Here is a 26893-nt window from a genome sequence, read left to right on the forward strand (position 1 = left end):
GTCAAATCTGAGGCCTCCTGATTTTAGTAGGTGACCAGTGGGACTGGCTCAACACAAACTTCCAGCCTGCTATGAGTCACCCTCTGTCTCTGTTGCTGGTGGATAGTACAATCAGATTTCTATCATCCATGCTGTTTAATGCAAGAAAGACCCTAGTGACAGTTTCAATACCTCTTAGTTAACACTATAGTACTTACCCCTTGTTCTTTTTACTATCTCTTGTGCATAAGCTATACAGAGGACACTCACCTTCCTATTGAGAAGTATGCATGAGCTGCCCTAATCACATGGAGCATGCAGGACACGAATACATTGCCTGCCAAAATGTAAAGTGGGTACTCTACACCAGTGCTGCATCTCATCAGCTGACATGTGTGGTCCACACCAGCTGTCTCCTAACTTCTCAGTCATATCACATGTGCTGCTTTGGACACTGTCTTTAAGTACAATCTTTGCAGCATACTCACTGCTGTCCATCTATTCGCAAACCCACCCATTTTGCAATGTTTTGAATGGAAGACATCTTACATCTTCAAGGAAATCAGGAATTCCTAGATCTTCTCTTTTGGGAGACATATTTTTGTGGATCTGTGACAGTCTCTACTTTAGTTCTCCTATTTGGAACCTTTTTTTTTTTTTTTTAGTCTAAATAAATTTAAATTAAAAAAAAAAATTAGCATAAACAATCTCTGTCTCTGTAGGTATCACATATAGTAACAGTCTGGTGTTCCCACTAGGATTTATAACATTTTGCAAAGAATATAGAGATTATTTCCCACTTCATTACAGTCAAATAATAGAGGATTGGTATAAAAAACACTACTGGGAGAAGGGTTGGGAAACCTTTTAAAAGCATGCTTTTTATCCATTTATTTTGCATAGGGTCCACTCCAACACTAAGCATCAGAAAAATAAAAAAAGGAAGGAAAAAAAAAACAGGTGGGGGTGTTCTTATATTAGATTGTTTGGGTTTTTTTTAAATAGTTTCTTAAATCATATGGTGAAGTACAAACTGGCTCACTTCTATGCTTTCAGTGAAAAAAAATAGAGATGATATTTTTAAAAACCTCTGAGTTCTGTTAAAGCTTCCTCTCTAAAGTAATTTTTCTATGGACTAAAAGCTGGACTGCCTTTAGCAGAAAGTTTTATCTGTTAGCACAACAGCACCTCTTGCTCTATATAGTTTCAACAGAACTTCTATATTTTTTATAGAACATAATACTCTGTGGCAGAGAAAACACCCCTCTTGGAACCTATGATCAGAAATTTCTATTTACATGTAATTTTTTTCCAATGGACTTCTCCCCAAAATTTTGTTTATATATACAGTCATATATATTCAAATATGTATGAAGAAACAAGGATTGTGTGTGTTTATTTTTCTACCTATACTTGAAAAAAATGAGGTTGAATCTCCACATAAAAACTTTTTGTGCTACTGGTAATGTCAGTAATGTGTACCCTAATAGAACACAGATGTTTTCAAGCATTTGTTTTGAACTTTCAAATGCTGAGTATGTTATCTCAGCACACATAGCAGAATTTTTTTTTCTGTGAACCAAAGCATTCAAAAAATGCCTAACTCGCTTTCATTCATTCAAGTGACTGAAGAAAAGAAACAAAAGGAAAAAAATTCTTTCAGACAATAAAATTATAACAAAACTAATAAGTATGAGATTACAGAGAAAATCAGAACATAATTCACAGGAGAAATAATTTTCTCGTGTAATATTATGAAGGTACAAAAGTCAGAGATCAAGTGAGAAATAGCTGTGAAAAGCAATTGAAAACCTAATGGCCATTCTCTATGTCTTGTAGAGATGGAAATGAGAGAGAAGAATAACAATTCAAAGCTGCAGCTGAGATTACTGAACATACTGGGGTTAATTCTGGAGAGAGGTTTTTTGATATATTTGGGGTTTTTACCCCCTTGGATTTTACATTTCCTTAAGGAATTTCCTTGTATTGTTTCTGCAGCATGGTTGTGGATCAGTTTAAGGTGACCTAAAGAAATTGCCCTAATGTTGCCCTTTGTTGTTTCTTTTATACCAGGGAGTTGAGTAGCCAGCAAATGACAGTAATGTTTACTTGTGAATTTTCCTGCAGTGTCTGTATGGTCTTAATTTTACTCCATTTCCTTCATTATATCACATTGCAGTCATGCATTTAAATGACCCCCTGCAGAAGACTCTTTTTTTCAGGTGATTAGAAACTGTTGGCTTTCCTCAGAGGCAGCACAACTAAAATATTCTGTATTAGACCATTCAATGACAGAAAAAGATAACATTTTCTGCATCTATAAAGACCTTGTTTTGCAAAATCTACTTTAGGCATGTTGAGTTTAAATATATACAGCTGGGAACAACAATAAATAGGGAAATTGGAAAAATGGAAAAAACACTCTATATTGTGTCATAATTTCATTACAGCATCCTTAACTGGTTTTCTTATGTCAAAAGCATATTTTTTCTATGAATCAGGTCCTCAAGCAGGAAAATTATACATACTAGCTTCCTGTGTGCAACATTTTTGCTTCAGTATGTTAGGTGTATGCATTCTCATTTTTAATGCAAGGTATATAAGTCTCAAATGAATTTTACAGCCTAATACAGTCTAAAATATGGTAGGGTCACACCAATGCATTCTTTAATTATTCCTTCTTGAACTATTTTCTTCCAAAGAAAACAAGTAATTTCATTTCTTTTTATCATTAACTTTGTACCATTCAAATTGACCCCTCATATACATAGAATAGTTTTACTGTACTAGAAATTTTGAATTGTTACAATTAACAGTAACTTAACAGAACAAAAAAATGATTTTTCCCATTTCTTAAAGCTATTCTTGAGTATAAAATTCAGATTTAACATATAATAATCTCAACATTTCTTGACCTTTTATCTCTTTCTGCTAAATATCAGCAGTGAAGTCCATGCCCTAGCAGCAGATTCAATGACCATTCAAATTGTAGCCTAAATGAAGTGTTTATCTGTCAAAATACTTTCTGTTCTATAGTTGCAGACAGTTTTCTAAAAAAAAAAAAGTACTTGTAAAATGTATAATTGCTAATCATGGAAATTTTTTTTCCCATTTTGGAAAGCATTTAATTTTATTTGGTATGTGACTGCATTGAATAGTTTCTTTACATAATAGTGGTGAGGAGCAAAGACAAAGATTGTTTTTTCCTTTTTGTTATGATAGTGTCACAAACTGAAATTCTGAGAGACAATAATCAGAGACAATATTAAATTCTTCACTGGGCCTGATTCAAAATCTCTGAACAATATTGTTAGTTGTGTGCAGCAACACCCAGGAATAATAAAACAAATCCTTGAAATTATTCCTGTACTGAATGGCTATTATAAAGGTATTCTATTTTCATACTGGAATGTAAATGCTCTGGAAAGTAGCCAGAATTGTTACCAGATTCAAGAGTTAATTAGCGTTGGTTTTATAGTATGGTTTTAAAAAGTAAAATAACATAGACTTATGTTTTTCATAAATTATGTGTGGTGGTTTTAACACCTGCTGGAAATTAAACTCCAAATAAGCCACTTCTCTTCCCCTATCCCTTCCCATAAGGGGAAAGGTACAAAAGCATAGACTATGGGTTGAAATAATTATTTACTGAAAGAACAAAGTATTGGAAGATATGCTCAGTACCAATATTAATAACCAAAGTGTACAAAACATGAAGGTGTTTTACCCACAAAAAGATGTTCTCTGCCTCAGCTTGAATAATTAGAGAATTAGGAAATTTCTCATGTTTTTCCCATAGTAAGAAGCTTCTCTCGATTTTGATAATTCATTGTAACTTGCATTTATATTGCAGATTTTAGTTTTTATCCACTCATCTCTCTAGTAAGAAACAATTTCATTTTGGAAAATGCTCACAAGAGAACACTGGCTGTTTTTATATTGGTACTGTTTTGCTTTCAGTTTTTATCTTTCAGGTATGCCTCTTCTGAATATAGTTTCAAACATAGTATATAGCAAATCACATCAATAACGAGCTAATTCATGTGCAGCATACAGTTGACTTGGTTCACACAAGTATTTCCTGTCCAGTCACACAAAGCAGTTTCACAAAGATTTGTGGCTTGCATACTCAGCTTCCTACTCTATATACGTTTCAGGGAGTTTTTGGGGTTTCCATAAGCTCTGTTTTAAGTCTCTTACAAACCGATTTGCATGAGCACTTTACTGCCTCACTGTCCATGATTATATTTATTTTGTGAACAAGATAAAAATGGGCCATAAACCTTCCATTGCTCCAGTTAACTTAGAGCATCTGCTCTAGTAATAAGTGCCTGGTTGGGTAACTTTGACATCTGTGAATCTCTCAGTTGATAGACTTGCCCTTACTGAGTATGCCAGCAGAGATGATGAAAATATTATTAGACCTATTTCACACACTTTTTTTTATAGTCCTATATACCTTTGCCAAAGTTGAATCTGGCTGTGTGGCTTCAACACACTTTTTTGCTTATTTTTACAGCTCTAAGTTTTATTTTGTAGCACCTACCAAAACTCACTGTATACCTCTGGTGCTTTCATGAAAAGCTGTAAAGAATATATTTGCTAGTGATATGTAGGTTTCAAGGAACTGGAATACAAGGAAACTTTGACAGGGAGCTGAACAGCAGCTCTCTTTAATTATGTATTATGCTCTTGGTGAACATGAGTGCCAAAAAGCACCATACTGACAAGTATCACTTGAAGGACTACACGCCTTTAATGAAAAAAGCAGAGTGGAAGCTCATGAGTTTCAACCAAAACTATGCCACAGGATTTAGGGACCGTTTCAGATAATTACAATTTTTGTCCAGAAAATATGCAGACAAGAAACAAACAGTGCAAGTAATAAAGCTTTATCCCCTGTCAGAACTCTTTGTTTGTTTTGATAATATCATCTCTCATTTCTCAACAAACACTTGCAAACCAGTCTGAAAAAAAGAAAAGAAGACAAGCTATATTACAGCTGTCTCATCTGGGAATTTTTATTTTTCCCGGAGACAAAGATCTTCTCCATCTAATTTTGGATCAGTGAAGTGTGCAGATATGTAATCTTTGATTACAGCTATAATTAAAAAGTGTGTATGTGTACATGTGTTTTTGAGTGAGTGTGGGGGAGTTATGTATGTTCCCACCTATACCTGTCTTCATAAATTTATGTAGAAACATACAATCCCAACTTCTACACTGAACCAAATCAATACACAATATTTTGGTTTACAATCTCCACATAAAATACTCATTCTCTGCAACTAATTTTTAATAATATATTTCATGCTCTTTGAAAAAATTCAAATTCTCTTTGAATTTTTTACCTTAAGGAAGAGGATTCAGCTCTCAGACTGATATTTTCTGAGCCTAATGCCAGTGTAATATTCTTTAATTCTGTGAGACTTAAAGTTTTTGTTCTACAATAAATTCAAGTTTTGCATGATCTTGCTGCTTGTCTTACAAGTTAAAGTCCAAGCATTTGCAAATAGGAGACCAATGAAATGTAAAATGCGGTCTGGTTTTTGTGAGTATCGTCCCATTGTAAGATTTTTACTCAGTTTAATCAAGCTGACTATCATGATGACAGAGAGCAGATATCAAAACTTAGTGGATTTTGACAAGTTTAGATAGCTAGCTTACTTTGATTCTCCCATTAGATGGCTTATCTCAGGGAAGAATAATCCACCAGCTATTTTTTAAAGGATATGATGTGAATTTAATGCATGGAAAGGTTGTGATGGAACAAACACCTCTGGGAGTGAAGCCAACATGTCTGACTTTGAAGTTGTATGTATCAGCATGTCCTAAAAGGAATTTAAAAGCAGCTGGGTTGTGGGGACAGTGCCTCTCTTTGTCTTTTATAATTCCTGAAGCTCTCTACCTGAGGCTTTCATATCCTGGGTTCTAAATACAGAACTATTATGTGAAAAGTCCTCTGACATGCTTTTAAGAAATTATTCTCCCAAATTGTGGGCAGAGTTCAATTGATTAGGTATGTTCAAGGAAGATGTTGAAGGATACATTTTAATGGACTTGCTTTTGAAGATTAATATTAAAATAGTCATTCACTGTGTCTATTATTCAAAAGCTGCCTAAAAGTTAAATTTTGGAGGTGTCTCATTGTCTGTCAAACTGCTACTAAAAACTGCTGAAGTCAGTATAGTTAAACAAACTTTCCAGAGTTGTACTCTGTCTCATCCACAAGGAATTCTACAAGCAAAACCACAATCACCCAATGGAAATTGTTTTTTTTCCTCCATTAATGCAAGACAACTGAAGCAGACTAGACAACAATGAATTTTTAGAGTAGACAAGATTAATTTCATCCATCCAGTAGTCATGTATACCACATAAGGATTTGTTTCTAAGTTTTTAATCACAGCAAGATTTTAATGTTGTCTCTCTGACTTTTCCTGAGAAACAGACATATACACTTTTAAACTGATAAGTATTTGCCATCATCTGTAACATGAAAATCCTCTATATCCAAATCCAAGCAAACAAACCTACCCCACCTAAATGATTATCATAAGTTCAATAATTTAATGGCAGTAAATAAAAATACCAGATTCAATTAAAGTGAGAAATGAAGATTGCCTGGAACCAAGCAGTCAAAAAAAAAAGAAGAAATAAGGATATCCATTACTCATTTCATGCACAAACACTGTCACACAGACTCACATATTGTTTTACTCTAAGGAAGTAAATGCCAATACACTAACTTTAATTATTCTACATGAAAGGTTTTATGCTTTTTTGTTTGTTTTTTTGCACACACACTAGACTAATATATTTCATGTAATGTACAAAATCATACACAATGTAGCAGTTAGAATGGAAGTATTATTACACAATAAGTGCATTTTTTGCAAGCCATTTAAGAAAAGTAAATTATTAGGAGAAGCAAGTTCTTATCATATAGTCAACTGACAGAGTACACACTTAGGAATTATCCCTTTAATTAAAGGTATTAATTCACCAATAAAGGAGCTTTCACATTCCTTTACCATTAGGACTTCCAAAGCAATATTATCAATATAATTTTAAACTCTGTTAAAAAGCTTCAGTTTAGCCTTTTCATGCATTACTAAATGTGCCAATATTATATTTATGCACAATATACAATATATGGTGTAATTGATTAGCTCAGATGCATATATTCCTATACTTTGATCTATGCTGATCAAAGATCATCTTAATCACACAAAAATCAAATATGACATACAGTGAGTTTCATTCTAAAATATAGATTGATAGGGAAAAAATTACTTCCTGGAGTTATAGCAGCCCAGTAGCAGGTGCAGGTGTATTTTAAGCATTAAAATTCTATTTTCATGTTTATTAGTACTGTTATCTACAGAGAACTAGAAACAACCAACCAAAAAAAATATAGCTAAATCTAAAGAACTAAGAAGAGACAAATCAGAGAGAAATCTGCAATCTAACCATCAAATTATTCTGCAAGATGTGATCAGTGATACAGAATTGAAATTCTCTTGAATTTCTGAGAACTTGCACGTGTCACACTAAAGTATATTTGGGATTTCTCCTTTATTTTGTATAGCTGATTTCTCCTATTTAAGAGACTCTTAGGTCTAAACAATCTCATTCTCACAAGTGTCAGAAGAAAGTTAATTACAGATTGACATACTGTAGGAAGAATGCATTATGTATTCATTTATCAGCATACAATTAGTTAGAAATACAGCTGTAGGCTAGAACCTACAGTTAAGGCTGCCTTTATATTGCAGAAAGGTATGCTGAAACTCTTAAATAAATTAAGAGTACTATACCACAACATTCAAATAGAAGCATCAATACCTGAGTGATTAAATAGGCTTAATCCAGCAGCATTCTTTTTTGGGATCCTGTATCATGACAAGTTCAATGAAAGTTTAAATTAATGAAGCTTGTTGATCTGATGAAGCTCACTGGGAGGGTGTACTACTGGAAGGTATACTCAGACTTTCTGAATCAGAAAGGGGAAAGGAGAAAAATAAAAAACTGGAAAGAACATGAAGATTTAAATGTATGAGACAAAAGGTGAAGCCTTTTTTTTCAGCATGTATTTTTATATTTATAAAGATAGTGATGGTGAGAGAAATCTCTATAGGTTTCATCCATGTCCTGTTTTAATGACTGATTCATGCATTTTATGATAATTCCATATATTTTTTTACGTGGAAGGAAATTACTTTAAAAATCCCCAGAAGATAAGTAAAAGAAAAACAAAACCACAAAACATTACAAAATGTATAAATGTGCTGCCAATAAATTAGAATTAAGGTATTTTTCAGCAGGTACATTAGATGCCTTTTGCAAATAACAGTTTGAAAAGAATTTGAGCATGAAAATTGCATGAATATGTCTTAATAATAGTTTAGGTTCTGTCTGTTTCTAGCTGCTTTTACTTTGGCCCTACACACAACACTTTGAGCTGAAATACACCCTGAAATACTTCAGGCACCATGAAATAGTAATCTACTTAACCAGGACCTACGTGGAACAAGAACAGAATGCTACTTTTCAAACTCGTCTTCTCACATGTTTTTCCTTGAAGTTGATTTTATTTGCATTATTTAATATATTCATGTTCACACCTTTTTCCAGTTTTCATTGTGTCACAGACCAAAAAAGTCAGTGACTGCCAGATGTGAACACAGCAGACACCATGGGTGGTGTGAGTGTGCCATGTTAGCATTTGACCATTATTCATACAAAGCCAAGCCAGGGGATACAAGTCAATTCTTGCTACATTTTACAGCCTATATCTTGGGATAATGGCCTCTGCTCTAAACAACACCTCCAATTGTACTAGGCTCCTACAGGTGACATTAAAGTGAATGAGGATCATTTTGGGATATAACCATATTGACCAAACAATTATCTTGTGGAAACAGTGGATAATTACAGCAACTTTCCTTCTTAAATAACTAATTCAGCATTTGAAACATGGGCCTGCTTCAGTGTCTTGCCACAAATGGCCTCCAAGCTCTCTAAAAGTCTTTCTCATAGAACCATTTTTGCTTTTACATATGAAAGCAAAACATGAAAAGTGTAAATTACATTGTCATTTTCCTACTGTTTTGCTACATTTTGAATGAATTTTCTTTTAAAATTGCTTACTAATTTTATACCAAAATTCTCTTTTCAGTTACATCTTAATTTTTTTTTTCTGGAGTCAGATTACTGAATCATAGAATCATTAAGGCTGGAAAAGACCTCATGACCAAAGATCATGAAGTCCAGGTATTGACCAGGACCAAAGCTATTGGAGAAATTCAACAAATTTATTATTCAGTTTTTAGCCTCATTAAGATGAGGCTTATTTGAACTACTAACTCAGGTTTCACAATTAATCTTTTCAAAGCTCCATATCTTAACACTTTGCTCATTCCTTTTCATTGCTGAGCTGAAAAATCAATTCATTTTTCTACTTATTGGAGTTAACAAGAAATTAAAATGTCTGATTCATCTGAAATGCAGGCTTCTGAAATTCTGAAATACAGTTTTAGGATCCTAAAGTAACCTTTGACAACTTTTCCTACATAGGTAGAGGCTCTACAAGAAGATGTGCAACTTGAAAGTACAAATAAATTGGTTTTCTTTTTGGCTAATATATACAAGAAAAGAAAGCAACTAGAGCTGATCAGCTACCAGCTGAAGCATGAATATTCTCACCCCCCAGACCCAAAAAGTCTTTGTTGGTTCAGACAAAGGGATGAGAAATGTGATTTTTGTTGTGCCTTGAAGTTGGCTCACCCTCAGTGTTGCTGAGTTGCAATCTTCTGATTCTGGTTTTCTCACATCAGTATTTTTCCTCCAGCATCCTTAGCTACCCTCTGTGACAATCTCAACAATTACACTTATCTGTTATGAGCTTTGGCAACCTAACAAAACTGAACCAGCACCTGGCTCACAGAAACACCAGGCTGAAGGCCACATTAATAACCTTAAGCTGGTTGGAAGATAAACTGAGTATGTGGTTGCAGGAGGGGTATGGAGGAAGAGCAAATTGGGTCCTGCTAGGAGGAAGTCTAATTGCTGTTCAAGGCTCTTGGTTTCTGTGTGCATTTCCAGTAGCCTGCAGGGATCCCAGGAGAATATGTTTGCCATTTCTGATGAGGATATCCCAGTTTCCCATTTGCACTGGACATCTCTCTATAACCATGTAAATCTCTTCCTGCATAAACACAGATGCAATAATGTAGGTTAAAAGTATTGCAGATTTTATTTTAAACATTTTATTTCTGTTTTTATATAGGTGCAATATTTATTTCCATAAATTGATATTGTGACAAAAAAATATTATTTCTGAAATTTGGAAAAACAAATCTGGTTACTAAAATTCAAAACTATTTCTTGAGAAGAACCCATACCTTTCCCTACCAGAGTCTGAAATTACTTTATGCACTGATTTTAGCCAAGAATTATTAGTGAAAGCATCTCTGTTTAGTCTTAGAACAAAAAAGGATTGGGTAGAGTCTTAGAGCAAGGACTTGTTCAGTGGTTCAAGTAGAAAGTGGTTCCGACTGAAAAGGGAGATCTGCATCATCATATCTTGTGTTGTCTTGAGAAACTCCTCTGCAGATTTTCTTTTATAAAATTTCCCACTTAGAGAGGAACTTTGAAATGCTCCAGTTTGTCATAAACTGAAACTGCATTCTCTAACATGCTCTGCCGATAATAGGTTCTATATTTGTAAGCTGACAGATATATTTTCTTACAATGTCTTCATAATAATTTTTAGCATTATAAACATGACAATGACACTGATTTAATGAGAGATGTGGAAAATAAAGGCAGGTATAAAATATACAAATTAAGGCAGATTAAATCCTAGATATTGATGCCATTTAAATTAACATTTTCATCCTTTCAGATAGAAATAGGTGTTTTAAGATTTCCATGGAAAATCTAGCATTCTTATTAACTGTTACAAGTAATGAGAAAGTGAACCAGCTCACACCAAGGAACACTTAAATCAAATATCCTAGTTTTTTCAATTATTAGAAACATACCATAAAAATACCATATTTGTACTTGTGTGGCTATATTAATAGATATACATATCTATAAAATAGCTTTTATAATCAGGTTCAAAGTGTTTTCTGATTAGTACCTGACAATAAGATCTTTGATCATAGTTTTTAGGAGACTATTTTAATTATGTATATAATTGTATTTAATTGTTATTTCTAAATTGTTATTTCTATCATAATAGATAAATACTTTATTTCTATTATGACATCTTCCCACAGAATTTCCAAACACTGAAAAAGTGAAATAGGTAACATAACTAGGATTTTGAAGCTTTGAAATGTCATTTAAATAGACAATTGTTTTAATAATCAAATAATTATTTGTTTACATATATAGATATATTAAAAATATATGTATATTTAGATACAGGTATACAGGAACATAAATTGAACACATAACTATGTAAGTATGTTTTTTGTTTCTTTTTTAAAATCCCCTTTTGTCTCAAAGAAGTTTTGAAGATAAAAGTTACTTTCTTATTTCTTCCTTTACGCATGTTTAATCTATTTCTTGACAATGTTCACCCTTCATCAACTTTTTTTCATCCATTTTCTAGCTGTTACACCTGCTGCTATTGCTGGGAAATAATGCAGTCAGTGTTTCTTGTCAATGTAAGCTAGAAGTGCCTGACGTGCACTTGCAATTGCTGCTGGTGCCTATTAATGGCCTCATGTGTTCCAGTGGTTTAAAATTGAGGGAGGGCAACTTGGCACCACGGGATTCTGCGGATTAAATGGCTGAGAAATAAATGAATGTGATTAAATCCAATATCATTGATGTCTGAATTTATTTCTGGCCACCAACATGCCAATACTTTGTCTGCCACAGTAAATTTTGTGGACTGTAGTGGTGGGTAGGGCAATATGGTATAGTCCTTTGTTATTTTTCCATGGTGTCTGATATATCCATGTAATCTACCCAACTCCTCTATTCTGTAATCTTTTGCAAATTCATGAGTATCCATGTACATTTATATGCTTTGATCCTACACAGCAGGGAGACGGGTAGCTTAGCTAATCAATCACTTGGTCATGAGATAAAAAGATATCTACATTCAAAAAGCATAAGAACTAATCCTCTGATGGGTGCTAAATTTCAGTGAGATACAAATATAAAAATAAGCTGAGGATGTATCTCCTTCCTCATATGCAATGTGTTCTGTAACATGATACTGCATAAATCTGAAATGAGGAAGTAATGCTCAAATTGCAATCATTTATTAACAATTCAAAGAGAAAAAAAATTCCAACAGTCAGACAAGTCTTGGTAGTATGTTTTAAAAGTACTGTAAACTAATGAGTTGCTGTCCTTTCTGTGAATTGAACTGCTGTTTCTAAGATCTATTGGTCTTTCTGGAAATGGATGTAAATGATTTATAGCTGAATGACCTGGATATGTAGTGCCTGAGTTGGCTGCTGCTGCTGCCTCTGGCAGGACTGAACCTGAGTCTGAGTAGTCTTGTGCAGTTTATCTAATTGTATAGCTGATATTTTTGCTTTGTCATCTTTGAGAAATGTCTCAAAGGAAAGAAGGAAGCAACTGCTCATACACATACCACCCCAAGTTACAAGAGTGGCACCAGTGACCACCCTGCTGATACCCAGAACCTGGATTGTACAAAGGTGGTACTCCCAGAAGAATGACTCAGGGATCACATCCACCATTGAGAAGCCCAGGGAGAAGAAGGACCAACAGGATGCCACTGGCTCCACAGGTGGTGTCTGTCTTCTGCTTGATATCTCTCTCCTTCTCTCCTCTCTCCCCCTCTTTCCTATTTCTCTACCTCAAATTTACTGTTAAATAAAATCCATATTATTGACTTTGGCATATGGTCTTGTTTGCACTTTAATTCAGGAAGAGGCATCTCTTATAATCAGATCTTAACAGCTTCTACTGGTAAAACTGCAACCTGTGGTGCTGGGAAGATTAGTTCATTGGCAAATGAGGTTGCTGCTGTCACTATAGAGTTTCTTCTAACAAATTCTTGTATTGGGAATCGGCTGTTATTAAACTCGTGCAAACTAGCCACAAGACTCCCTCTACTTGTTATCTAGCCATTACATGAGCAGAAAGCATTAAAAAAAAAGAGAAAATCAAACAATGACTTTTTTAATTCTGCAGCTACTGTCAGGCAAAATAAAGAAAAAGAGAATCCTTGTTTGCAGCCAAGTCCCAACACCTACAATCAATATGCATTGTTGTTTGGAACAAAATGTCTGTCTTCCTAATCAACTTTCTCTTTCAACTGAGGTTAGCCATTCAAAGGATTCCTCATGCCTTTTTAGCGTTCTATGAAAGGATGAGAATTGCTCATTTATAGTTGTGTGGCATCAGGAAGTCACTGTGGTCATAGTCCATCAAGAAAGTAGATGTAGTTTATGCATGAAGTGAGCTCTGAATGCTGTCTCACTACTTATAGTGAAAAAGAATCATGCATAACTGAAGATACTAGAGGGGCAAGCAACCTTAATGAACTGTTAGACATACTGTCACACTAAAGTGGTCATAGGCTGCTAATTATCAATGGTTATTTCTATAGCTGTATGCATCCAGAACTTTTAATGCATCATGTAAGTTACTCCTTACCTTTTCCAAAAGCTCTTCAGAGACGATAAGGAGTTCAGCCTTTGGAGTTCAGTTTTCACAAAAGTGTTTGCTCCTAAGCAGCAGGTTTGAAAACATTGGTAAAGAACTGCTCTTCAGTGTATTTTCATTTTAAATAGATGCTCTTATTGCAAATAAATGCCTCATTTCCAGTTTAATTTTTCTGTCCCTTATCTTCAGTCTCAGAAATTATGAGAGAGTATAGGGTATGAGAAACTCCCGGAATACTTTTATAGCTACTATGGAAACATATGCTTTCTTCTTGTTTTCCTTTAGTTTTTTCACATCAAATTAGTAGTATGATTTGAATCAATGAAAAAACTGCTCTGTCTATTGTTCAGGATTATTCTTTAGCCACCCACCCCCACGTACAGCTCTTCCCTCCTTACAGGCATGCATACTTTCTTCCCACATCCTCAGTAGTTTTAGGGCAAGCAGAGGATATCACTAGATATGTCTAACCACTGGCACATACTGTAATCCCACAGAGAAAGCAGTCCTGATCAGTGAGTGTTGAGGTCCAGCAGTTCATTAGCCTGTGTCTCATTTCTTGAGGTTTGAAGTCAGAAGAACTGAGCAGCTGACCAGAAGCCACAGATATGCAAATCTGTGGGAAACCCAGGCTGGAGTGTCTACTTGCTGCCTTTCCAAATGTGGTCCTATGAGCAATAGGATAAGTGAAATGCAGAATAGTCCCTCTCTGAGGCCAAAGCCAAAACTCCCAGTGACTTCCCAGAACATAATCTTTTTGAGACAGCGACAGATTATCCTACAGCAAAAAATCCCACTCTGTCAGATTGAAAGAAAAAAGGAGTTTTGGAGGTTTCAGATCAAATGAAAGAACACAACACAAAGAACTTTCTGAATTGGAAGGGTCAGTGAACCTATATTCTGCAGCTGTTCTTTAATTCTGTACTGTGAAAAGCTCTTCAGGTCATGCAAAACTAGTCACACAAAGTTCCATGTTACACACAGAGTGAGGAAAGAAGTACTTTCACATCACAGTCATCTCTCAGTAGATGCTCTCTCTTTACTGGAAAATGTAGTCTGCACTGGTGGATAAGCCAACGTTTAAAAGTTCTTTAAATGATTGTTGTAAACCAATGAAGCCCAACATTCTTCTTTATAGGAAAGCACTCTTCCATGAATGATTTGTGATTCGGTGCTGAGGAAGCTCATATACAAAACTGTATCACTTAATTCACTACCACAGTGTAGGTAGAGGGGAGAAGAAAAGAGAAAAATGTTTTAAAATCAGTGACAATGTTAAAAAAAGTACTTATCTGGGGTAAGAGAAGCACTGTTGTACAACTGTTTATTGAATTTGTTGTTTATCCTTTGAGCAGTGCTGACAATTAAAACAAATGTATAATGAATATTAATGAAAATGAGGATTGAAATTGGGATAGTTCTAATGAAGTTAATGGTTCTGGGTCAGTTACAACTATAAAAAGTTTAAGCTTTCAAACAATTTCACCACATTTTACAATTTTAATTATACAATACAATCTTTGTCTGTCAAACTGACCACATAAAGGTTCAGATCCCAAGTACTATATTTTTCCCTCTGTGCTGTAATATGTTTTATTGATTTAGAATCATAGAATTGTTTTGTTTTGAAAAGACCTTTCAAGTCATCAAGTTCAGATAACCCTTAACCAAGGTAACCCTTGGATTTCTTCCTGCTGAATTAAATTATTTATCAGCAAATTCTGTTTAAAAATTTCAAAAATGTCATTTCAGGAGGAGCTTCATTTATCTGATTTAGTTTAGCAGGATGGTGTGAATGTATAGTGACAAACTCACATACATTAATTTTTTGAGAAACTGCATTATTATCTTATCTGATCTCATTCTCTCATCATCAAGAAAAATTATTTCATTAAAAAGCACTTTTCAGGAGGCATCTTAGTCAGTGCAGGGTATTTTCCACTGATGATGTTGCATAAACCATATAATTAAGTTGATTGTTTAACTTCACTTAGGATAGATTAAGTACATTTAGGCTCAAAGATTATTCTTCGTCAGACATTTTGTCCAACTCCTAGTTCACATCTGGGCCTTTTCTCACTCTCTGGTGTCTCCAAATGTAGGGGGATAGAACATAAATAAATAAAGGTAGTATAGAAAATAATCTTACCCCCTAAAGAGTTGCAGCAGAGCCAATTATTAAGGATTAGGAGCAGGCCTGATTTTAACAGGCCACAGCTGTAGCCAATAAAGAAGAGTGTTATAAAAGAGTGGATTGATTGATTGAGGGGAACTGGAGTCAGCTGGCTGCTGGGAGAACAAGGAAGATTCAGTGCCTAGAGGAGCTACCTACAAGAACCATCAAGGAGGTATGAAACTCTAGCAATATAGAACCTTGCAATATAATGGCATCATCCAAATATTCAGTTCTTTGTTTAAAAGAGGGACAGCAAAACTAAAATGAGTCTTTCCACATAGTTTTCATCAGTATTGTATTCAGAGACAACTTTTAACTTTGCTTGTTTTCTATTTACTGCAGTGGGTTTAGAGTTGATTTTTAGTAAGTTTGTGTATTCATGGATAGCCTCTAAAGTGACTGCCCAAGGACCAATCTTTCAGAATCTGTGGGAAGCCCATGTGCCTGACCAAAGCTTAAGTAGCGTGATCTGACTTCCGTTTTCCCCAATCCAAGAAGGGCTTTACCTTTGTGATTTGCAAAGACTCCAGCTCCTACTTAAATCACAACTTAGCAGCAGAATCTTAATTTTTTTTTTTAAAAGAGTGATTTCCAAACACTGTATTTCACTGAGTAAAATATTAGACAAACTTGCTCACAGTGAGCAGGGCTGAAATTGTCACAAAACCAATACAATTGTATGAAGCTAGGAGACATGGATTTTCACAAAAGTAGTACCCTTTCCCCATAAAATCTACCAGCTCCTGTCAGCAAAATTTGATAAAGAGGGCCTGGAAACCCTGTCTTTGAGACATCAAGATAGCCCAATGCCAGGTAAGGAGCACAGATACTGAATGGAAACTAGTTCTAGTTTTGGAGTTGAGACCTGACTGCTTCTAGGTGGCACACACACTTTCCCCTTCAGTCTGTAGGTTTGTAGGAATCAGATCTGGGAGCCTCTGTGCTGTCTAATCTGCATGTAGAGACAGAGTTTACTGAACTTGAATCCTTTCAATGTATTTCCTGCTGTAGCCTCCTAATCAATCACAAAGGCCTGGTCTTCTTGTTGTCACATTTCTTTTGTAATTGCCTTTATTTGCCTCATTTTCATATGAACTGAATATGCTTTAAAATTGTTCATATTTTATTATGTTCTTGTTTTGGCCTCATTATCGCTATCCTTCTTCTAAACCATGTATAATCCACACACTTTATCAGAGATACATATTTAAAAAAAAGATGCATACATATAACTTCCTACATTTCCCTTCTTTTCCAATAATTTTGCTGATTTTTGAAATGTTCTAGACAGAAATATCTACCTAACACAAATATACACGCAATATATATACATGGGGACATGCATGCTTCATTTCATATATGTGTATGTTGTTTAAGTTGTAAAGTTAAAAGGCAAAAACTATATTTAGGTGCCTTAAATATTTAGTGAGAAAGAAAAATCATTAATTATAACAACATTGTACATAATTCTAACCATAATAATTTTTTGAGAAAAAATCCACATCAGCTTTGATGAGCATTTTATGCAAGAACTAATCTTTCAGATTTGTGTTTGCATTCAACAAACAGCAAGTGAGTCAAAATCAGAGCCCCAAATTATAGTAGAATCAAACACATTGTCAAATTCATGCAATCCTCCTAAAGATATATTGCTCAAGATGGGCAGGAAGATTTCTGTGGGGTATCACCTGCTTAGCAAATAGAAAAGTAGAGCAACTAAAGAATCAATTCATTAAATTTTCACTTGATTTCTAGGAAACATATTGTCAACAGTATCTGCAGGATTGACTTCCAAAGAGAAGACACCTAACTCTGGTTCCAAAGGGATTTCTGAATTCAATTAACATTTGGATATTTTTTTTTCAAACAACCCCAGAGGTAATAGCCCCTGAACATAAGATACAAAAGTCTTTTGTAAACTCCAGTAATAAAAGGAATGGCAGAATTCCATTCTGGAAATGCAACAGAAACAATCCCATGTCTAAGGTGCAATTAATTACTCTAAAAGGACTGCAGACACCTTTTCAGAACAATAGCAGAGAGAGTAAAAACTCATGTAGGTATAAAGGGGGAAGCAAAGAGCTAGGGCTAGCCAAGCATAAACATAAAAACTAGGAATCTCCAGAAAGCACCTATCCAGCGGTTAGAAAAATCAACACATTCACAGGTAGGGTGTCAGCAGCTATAACAGATACAGTAACATCACTCTCACCAACTTGGATCTATTGATTTCTGCCTGTGGTAGGAACTTTGTGACCATCTTGCATCCTCTTTGTGTTTGCCAGCACCTGACCCAGGTTATAAGGCAGAAAAAGACAAGTTCAGTTGGTTGGTTTTATCTGCAGAAGTAGAGCCCTGTTAGGATTTAACTCAACAACAGCAGTATTTTGCAAACTTTTTTATCCTGTGTTGAAGCCAAACTTAGTGTAATGCCTGCTGTGAAGCATGCATATGTTGCATATTCACTGCATATGTTTACAAGGCAGAGGTCAGATCCAATTTCTGATCTATGAGTCAGGTTAGGTAATCCCTGCCCTATGTCTCAATATGTTTCAAATATTTTAAAATAGATGTTAGAGGAAATTGAGGTAACATTAATATTTTATTTTAAGCATTCAACAGCAAGCATAAGTTTATGAACTGGTTAATATGTTTAACAAAAGTTCAGCTTCTGGTGGACATGAAGGAAGGAGGATGTATCAATAGTTTCCATTTTATTTATTGCCTCTTTTTTTGTTCATCTGTACACAGCAGTTCTATCTAGATAGCAGGATCTATCTTTGACTGCAGAGATAAGAGTGTGAGATGCAGGTCCTCGTGCAGTTTTAACATCACAGAGATATATTCCCAATGTGTCCTGTAAATTATATGGACCACATGTTCTTTTTGTGCCTTAGCAGAATGAACACAATTGACAGCAGTGGAGCTGTCCTTTGCTTGTCAATTTGCTTATGATAATACATTTATGAAGGTACACTATGGCATGAAGGTGAAACTCTGTGAGGAAAAGCGTTGAAATTTTTTTAATCAGATGGTCCATTACAAAGATGTATATTTCACATGTGATGTTGGAAATAGGTTTTCTGTCACCATCACATTTTCTGAAAAATCCCTTTGCCAGGATTTCTTCTCCTGGGAAGCTGAGAAGCCTCAGAGAAAAATGAAAGCAATAATAATCTCCTGTGTTTTGCTGCTTTGGAATGTGGTTTGGACATTGTTTACCAGCTGGTCATTCTTTGATTGGTTTCATGTGAATTGTTTTAACCTAATGACCAATCATGGTCCAGCTGTATCAAGGCTCCGGAGAATTGCGAGTTTTTCATTAGTATCTTGTTAAGCCTTGTGGTGTTACATTTTATTTAAATATGCTCTGTCTCACCCCTCAAGAATGTAGGGTTTATTCCAAGCCTGTGATCCTCCCCTGAAGTATCCTGGATCTGTAATTCCATTGGCCCAAGTCCTATTTTGTGCCCACTTTGAATCTTCCTGTTAAGCTGTGCTGGGGAGACCACCAGGCCCTCTTGGCCCTTTCTCCCTAGGCTCTCCCTCTCTCCCACTCCCTTCCCCTCCTTCTCCCACAGCAACCATGCTGCTCCTGGGGGTGGGACCCCCAAGAAACCCTCATCTAATTAACATCCTCAGAAGCTGTGTGGAGTCTCCTTGACTGCCTGCTGCTACCAGGGAATATTCAGCTTAGGGCACCCCCTGAGGACCCTCCAAACAAACTGCTACAAAGCCTTCTGTAAGTAGCCTTTCTCTTTTCTTTAATATAGTTTTAGTATAGTATTCTTATAATTAATTAGCCTTCTAAGAACATGGAGTCAGATTCATCCTTTCCTTCCTGCCATGGGGGACCCCAAAAATACCAGTTTTCCTCTTACCTCTTCTAAGTACGGTACAAAATAACTTTATCTTGAAAAAAAGCTCTAATTAATTCTGTCTGAAAATACTGCTCAATTTCAAAAAATACATTTTATTATTTTTTAATATGAAAACTGAAACATGTAAGTACAAGTAAAGGAAAGTGTAAATGAAACAGCTCTGTTTGTTATGCAAAAAGGACCAATTTTGCCTCCTTGTCTTTTGGATCTATTTGAATAAAGGACAGGTGTGATGACTTTTAACCAAAAATTTTATTTGCTTGTGACCAAAACCCTCTAAAAAGTTGTGTGGATAAACTGCAAATCAGGAAAGCTTTTTGCAGCTTCAAGTAAATGAGATTATCCAGAGTACAATTCAAGTAAATTGTAGATAAATGAAAGTCTCTAAGCTCAGCTTCCATATATTTTTCCTCTTTTTCTTGAAATGAATGTTGCTAAGTTCCCCAGTTGAGTTTGTGTGTGTCTGTGTTCAACCATATAATTTTCTTTATTTTGAAGGAGGGGAAATGGGGCTTTTTAGATTCAGGAGAAGTTGGATAAATATTACTTTTGAGTGCAACATGATCTGTTTGCAACCTCTTCAAAAACTAGCCACATATTGACTTAATTGAACAGCAATATTTGTACTACATGCTTCATACTGTGCCAAGTAAGTCACCAAGGCACTCAGTACAAGTTTTGCTGTCACACATCTGTTGTTTGCTATACCAAGTTTGACATTAACACATCCAGGAGTCCTCAGAGGAGTTGTGTAGTAGATTGTGCCATACTGAGAACACAAAGGAATGTCAGGTGATTGGTGAGTCTTTCACCCCTTTTTCAAAACACAGACTCTGTTGGGGTGTGTGTGTAGAAGTTCCCTAAGGATTTCCAGTTTAGAATAGAAATTGATTCTAATCATCATTACAGGAATTTCACATGGATATGGCTCCATTTGGTTTGAAGGAATGACTCATCACTGTGAGTGCTGTAAAGAACAGAGCTCAAAGAGAGTCAAGTGATTGTGGTGGAACAGTTCCAAAGGGATGAATTTGAAGAAGTTGCACATATTAAACCAGATAAGAAATAAATGTCAAAGAAAAAGCTGTAAAAGCTGGAACAAGTTTCTGTCATTTGGGCTGATAGAGGTTTATTTAACCTCAGGACCTGCTGAGAACACAGCAGACATATCTGTATCCAGATTCTGGCTTAAGCTCAGCAGATGACACTGAGAAGATTGTAGAAACATATAACCAAAAGACAGAGGTTGAATCCTCTAATAAATATAAAACACATACCCATAAGCATGATGTAGGGTAAAATTGACAGATTATACTATTATAACTGATTAATCTCTGATTTAAATAAGATTAAGATAAATTTCAATTTTATATCAGCTACTTTTTAAAAATCTTTTCCAAACATTTTATGAAAACAGGATAAAAATTTAGGGCAAGCATCCTTTTTGGTTTTCATCTGGCTAAACATCTCTTTCCTCATATCTTGGCACCAGGTATACGTTAATTTTAGCAGAACGTGATACTTCTTTAAAATAGTAGAAAAAGATATTTTAGGCATGGTTTCTGGTTTTGCTAACATTATTTTCTGCCTAAGTACCATTTTCCTTTGTATCCTGCAGTTACTTTAAAAGAGAGATTTGCATTCTCTATCTAACTTCTTTCTGTCAGCAGAGACATACTTTCATAAATTTCTTTGTTGGTCACACAGAGGAGAAGATTTTGTAGGGATATCACATACCTTAGTATTTGTGATGAAACAGTACATGAGGGCACTGGACCCCCAATAGTCATTTACAAGTTTGCTCAAGCCTTATGAATGACCGGGTATGGAAACCCTCAGCAGAGGTTCCCTGGCATGTCCTCAAGGCATAATTTCACTCTTCATTTTGATTGTGATCAGGATGTTTAATTCAAAACTGGAGTATCAGATAAAGAATTTCCCCTTAAAGGAGTGAGGATAGATGCCTATTGCCCTAAGAAAATATTTCTGAGTCATTCTTCTTTTCATTTTGGTAATATTGTCTTTCCTGCTTTAAATAAATACAGAGTGCCTAGTATTTCCCTTAATGTGAGAAGACTTCTTGGTGTCTTGGGTTGTTATCTCTTATTGATTTTTAATCTGGAAAATAGATTGATCCTCCCTTAAAGTGGCATGACCCCATCCAGCTGGGAAAAAAAGAGGGTTTTAAAATTATTAAATCACAAAAGCTACACATCTACTGGAATGTGAATCTATTCACATGTTCTTTGTGATTAATGACAACCTATAAGTAGAGTTTTAGAAACCATTTGCAGAACAGTAAAAAGAAAATGGGGTAATTTGTATTAGCATTCCAGATACAGTATGCTACAATGTGATATATAGGATTCTTAGGTAAGACTGAGAAATAGTGCTTAACTGCTAAAACAATGACTCTGTGAGATTAATAGCCAATTTTGAATGTTCAGAGAGTTATCTCTACTTTTATTATTGATTAAAGAAATTCCCATAATTCTTTGTAATATTAAGGTAGCTACACATCACAGAAAAAGTATCAGAAGTTCTCTATCTGCAGCAAGAGGAGCCCAGGTACAGAGCAGGATGCTGGGATTCCTGTTGTGCCTCTATACTTAATATGCACAAAATTTCCTCTGCTGGTAGGAAGTGGAAGCTTTGCTTGCAAGGATGTTATGAGGTCATTTTGAAAACAGATCCAAAAAAAGAGTGTTGTTTGAGTGCATCTTGTGCATATATGCACTGTTCATAGATATTTTTGATACCTCTTCTGGGCAGATGTGTCCAGATGGGACTACTTGATTTCTGAGGTTTCAGGATCTGTCACAGCAGCCTGCATGTAATGATCTACTCAGGCCCCTCCAGCTCCCATCAGCTTTATTTTCCAAAAGTTAGAACCACAATGCTGTATTTTGATCTCATCCACTAACTACAACATTATATACTACTTGATTAACATTATGGAGGGTTCCAGTGGGGGCTGGGTAGGATAATAAATTATTTATGCTAATTGTTTTTCTCACTTACTTGCTTCCCATTATAGAAGCTTGTTTTCTTCCAAATCTATATTATTAAGTCCGGGTTTGGCTTGCCTATGTCCCTATGAAATAGTTTTACATATTTGATTCTTTCAATTCTTGATTACTGCTTATATTCCTGACATGCAGGCTCTAGACCTATTTTTTCATAATAAACTCTTGACATAATGTTTCTTGCACTTGAAATGATACCAAGAAATGTCATAAAGCACCTGAGGGTAAATAGGCAAAAATTCCTACCAATAAAAATTGCAGTAAATCTATTGGTATCACCTCTAGTAAGCTGCAGTTTCTAGTGTAAAAAGTCATAAATTCTTATTAACATAGATAATAAATGTATCAAGACATTAATTTTAGACTGTCATTAAAGATTGATGTTACTAAATGTCTTTTAATCTGTAACTTTATCAAGAATGGTCAATAAGGGAAATAAGAATATTATTTGAAAATACAATTTAGCTATTATCTTCACTTGAAATATTGTAATGTGATAGTTTGCATGTATATGTGTATAGATAAATATATATGTTGGAATGTGTCCTGTGTGTGATTTGTGGATATACACAAAGGGCATACATTGAACAGTGGGAATGTTAGTCATACCAAATTAACAGTACTGTTTTAAAATTTATTAATTTAATTTTTTCACAATTTAACCCATATATTTAATAAGATTTTATAACTGTGTGTCTCAGTGATCTGTTAGACTGTGGAGTGGTTGCAAAGGTTATCTTATATTAGAAAGTTCCCACTCTGATCAGGATCACTAAACCAAGCCATAATCAAGAGCTAATGGTATTCTACAGGGATTTGAATTCAAAGAAAACAGAATATAAATAAAATAAAAATCTTAACATATTCAGTAAAATTCTATTACATAACTTCTCTGCCACCAAGAGCCCAACTCAGAACCCAAAGGCTCTAAAGGCAATACTTTTAAAGGTTTTAGACACTTTCAAAAAATTACCTTTAAAAAGATTGATAAATCTTAAGTATCCATGTCTTCACAGATTTAATTGGACACTGCTATCCAGCATGATTTCACATTGTTTAACAATATGGAGGCATATAAAAATATTTTCTTAATCACATAGAAGTGAAAATAAGAAAGATGACTAAGTGGGTTATAGCATCAACTTGCATTTCAGAAAAACTATGTTTCAATCTCTCTTCTGTCATACGTTTCCTTTAAAGGCTAGAACCATGACAGCACTTAAATTGAAATTTTTAACATTTACATGTCTGGTCCTCACACTGGAAGGCACTGCAGTTTCTAGTCATCCCTTTCATATTATTTTTAAAACTTCAGGAACAGTCTTAGGATTTTTTTTCAATGCAATAATAAAATTAAAAAGAGAAAATTAGGATTCTATTTAATTCCCTTCTATACTGAAAAATGATACTGTTTCAAGAAAGGTAAAAAGTAGTCCTTCCCTTCATAATTTAAAAGTCTTATTTATAAGGGAGAAATATCTCACATGAGAAGCTAATAGAGCTATTCCAGTTGTTATTTTTTACTCCAGTCACAAGATGTCCAACTAAAGATTAACCTCCTCCATATAAGTAGTCCTGTCTCTCTCTCTCCTTTATCTTCAGTATAACACTGGCCACAAGAAGAGGCTGCACATATGGCTAAGGAAAGGGAATTTTTGTTGAAGAGGCATATGAACTCTAGCTTATATGGAGCAAAAGCAAGAGAAGGATGCAGTGCTTCCTGGGTGATGTTGCTTCTAAGTGTGCATTGGTGTCCAGGGAATTTAAGACAGAGCTGTCTTGAAGGCAACTATAAAGTAGCTAGACAATGCTATAGAGTAGGGTAGGTCTTATAAAAAGAGATGCCATTGATTTTGAACTTCCTTTTCAAGTGCTGGTTGCTTTCTGAGTCCATATGAAAGAAGTCATGGCTAAGCAAGTGTGATCGTTAAAAAGAAAAAATTAAAAAAAGAGGGTTACTTAGTTGCTATGCTTTATGTTATGCTTTGCTTTTGAAAAGTGTACTAACAAAATTGAAAAAATATGCTAAATCCAGATTTCCATTTATGTGGAAAACCCACACTTCCTGACATGAGTTTTGCAGTTGCATTTTCTTCCAAACAAATGAGTATCTCTAAACTGGGATGACATTTAGGAAAAAAATCAATACACCATAAAAGAGAATTCTCAAAATTTCCCCACCCAGAATTTATGAAACAGCACAGCTGGGTTTCTCTCTCAGCAAGGCCATCAGGTTTTCATTCCATAAGAACACTGAAATCATTGCTAATTTCCTTCATTATGTCTCCTTTATAAATTGGGAAGTGCTTCTAATTATGGTAGTCAACAAGTATGATCAGTTCTTGTAAGAAGATTACATATAAAATGTTGTCCTTTTTTCTCCTTTTTTTTGTTTGTTTGTTTCAGATAATCAAAATTAAGTTGCTAAACAATTTTGTTTAGAATTTAATATACTCACACTATTCACTTCCACATGCTTGAGGGAAAGCTGAGTGACAATTTAATCTGATTTGACTTTGCCTCATGAGAAACGTCCACAGTGATATCACCCCAAAAAAGGGGAGGGAGGAAAATGCAAGAGGTAAGGCTTAGAAGCCATCCTCTGCTCTTTCAGCTACCAGTTCAGTGGAAATACACAGGAATGATGATTATAGGAATAATGTACATGTTCTTTCCTTCTAAGTACATTGCCAAAGCTAGTCAGTTTAGTCTGGACATTTTTACACTGCAGAACTTGTGTCTCCCCTTTGCTGCATATCATTAATAATCTCTTGATTCCTATAGAACTTCAGCAGAATTTTCTAAATATCTTTACTCATGTCTATCCCATGGAAAAACAGAATCCTGTAATGTGTGGCTAAGGCATGCCACAAAAGTGATTAAATTCCTGTGAAGAAACATAAAATATAGTTCAAATGTATAAGTTGAAATTCAGAAGGGAAGTTGAAAATATTTTCATTGCCTAAATGTTTTGTATGGCTGTATTAATTCTGTAAGGTGCTCAGATAAAACCTGTAAGCTGCCTTCTTAATTAAAGCTTGAGCTAAGATGACTTACCATTTCATTGAACTTTGTAACATCTAAAGATCAAACTCTGAATTTCAGGATAAAAAAAATACAGGATAGATAATACTGATTGTTTATTATCTTGCGGGTACAAGCAAGAACTGAGTACTTATGGCTTCTTATGTCTTTAAAACTTTTCAGTGTTTTTTGGAACAGTTGAGTCAATAAGAAAAGGGGAACAAGTGTTTTTGACGGTTGCTTTGGACTAACCCCATAAATTTTTACTGTAGTACTAATAAACATGGCACTTGGGTGCCATGTTTATTAGGAGTCCTTTACCTGTGACTATTGTCCTCCAGTGACCCTTCCATAGTGACAAATGCTTTGTTCCTAAAAACCATAGCCTTCCAGTTTACTTGCTTGGCTTTGATGGCTAAAGATGGAAGAGTAAGATCGTTGGAAACAATCAAATTTCACTGCTAGTGTCTTTGTGAAGATTAAATATCTGCTAAATATATTTATATTATCCCAAACACTTTTTAAATGCCCAGATGACCCTATCTTGACATAAAAATGGAGGGTTTTTTCTTACCAAACAGGAACTGAAGATCTGTAAAAAAAACCCAAAAACATAGATGTAGTCTCACTAAGAAGTGAGACTACATTTTGTCAGAAAGTGGGTAGCATATAATGACAGCAATAGAGGGCCATATACTGCTACCGTCTCTGTATGAACTGTTTATCCATAGTGAAAAATGCCTCACATCCATCCATAAAAATTATTTCTCTACTTGCTCAGTGTCCAATCCTGTTTTAATTCATTCACTTTGGAAGTGATCTAATGGCCCTCTGGCTGTTCATTCTGCTCTGAGTCTCAGGCAGATTATTCCACTACAGGCAATCCCTCCCTGGCTGTTCTGCATTGGGCTGCTTTGCATTTCATTCAGCCTGTATGGGTACCGGCCTTTGCAGCTTTGCAGTCATCTTGATTACATGACACTTTAAAAGCTCTAACAGGCAGGATCCCTTTGTATCTCCTTTTCTAGAAGATCACATACCTTTGAAAAAATAGCCATATTTAGTTCCATTTGTAGGCTGTAAAATTCCTTTCCCTCTCAGTATTTTTAACTCAGCTGTTTTAATTGTGACAGTTTATAATT

This window comes from Agelaius phoeniceus, chromosome 1, assembly GCF_051311805.1.
Source record: "Agelaius phoeniceus isolate bAgePho1 chromosome 1, bAgePho1.hap1, whole genome shotgun sequence".
Classification (NCBI taxonomy): Eukaryota; Metazoa; Chordata; class Aves; order Passeriformes; family Icteridae; genus Agelaius; species Agelaius phoeniceus.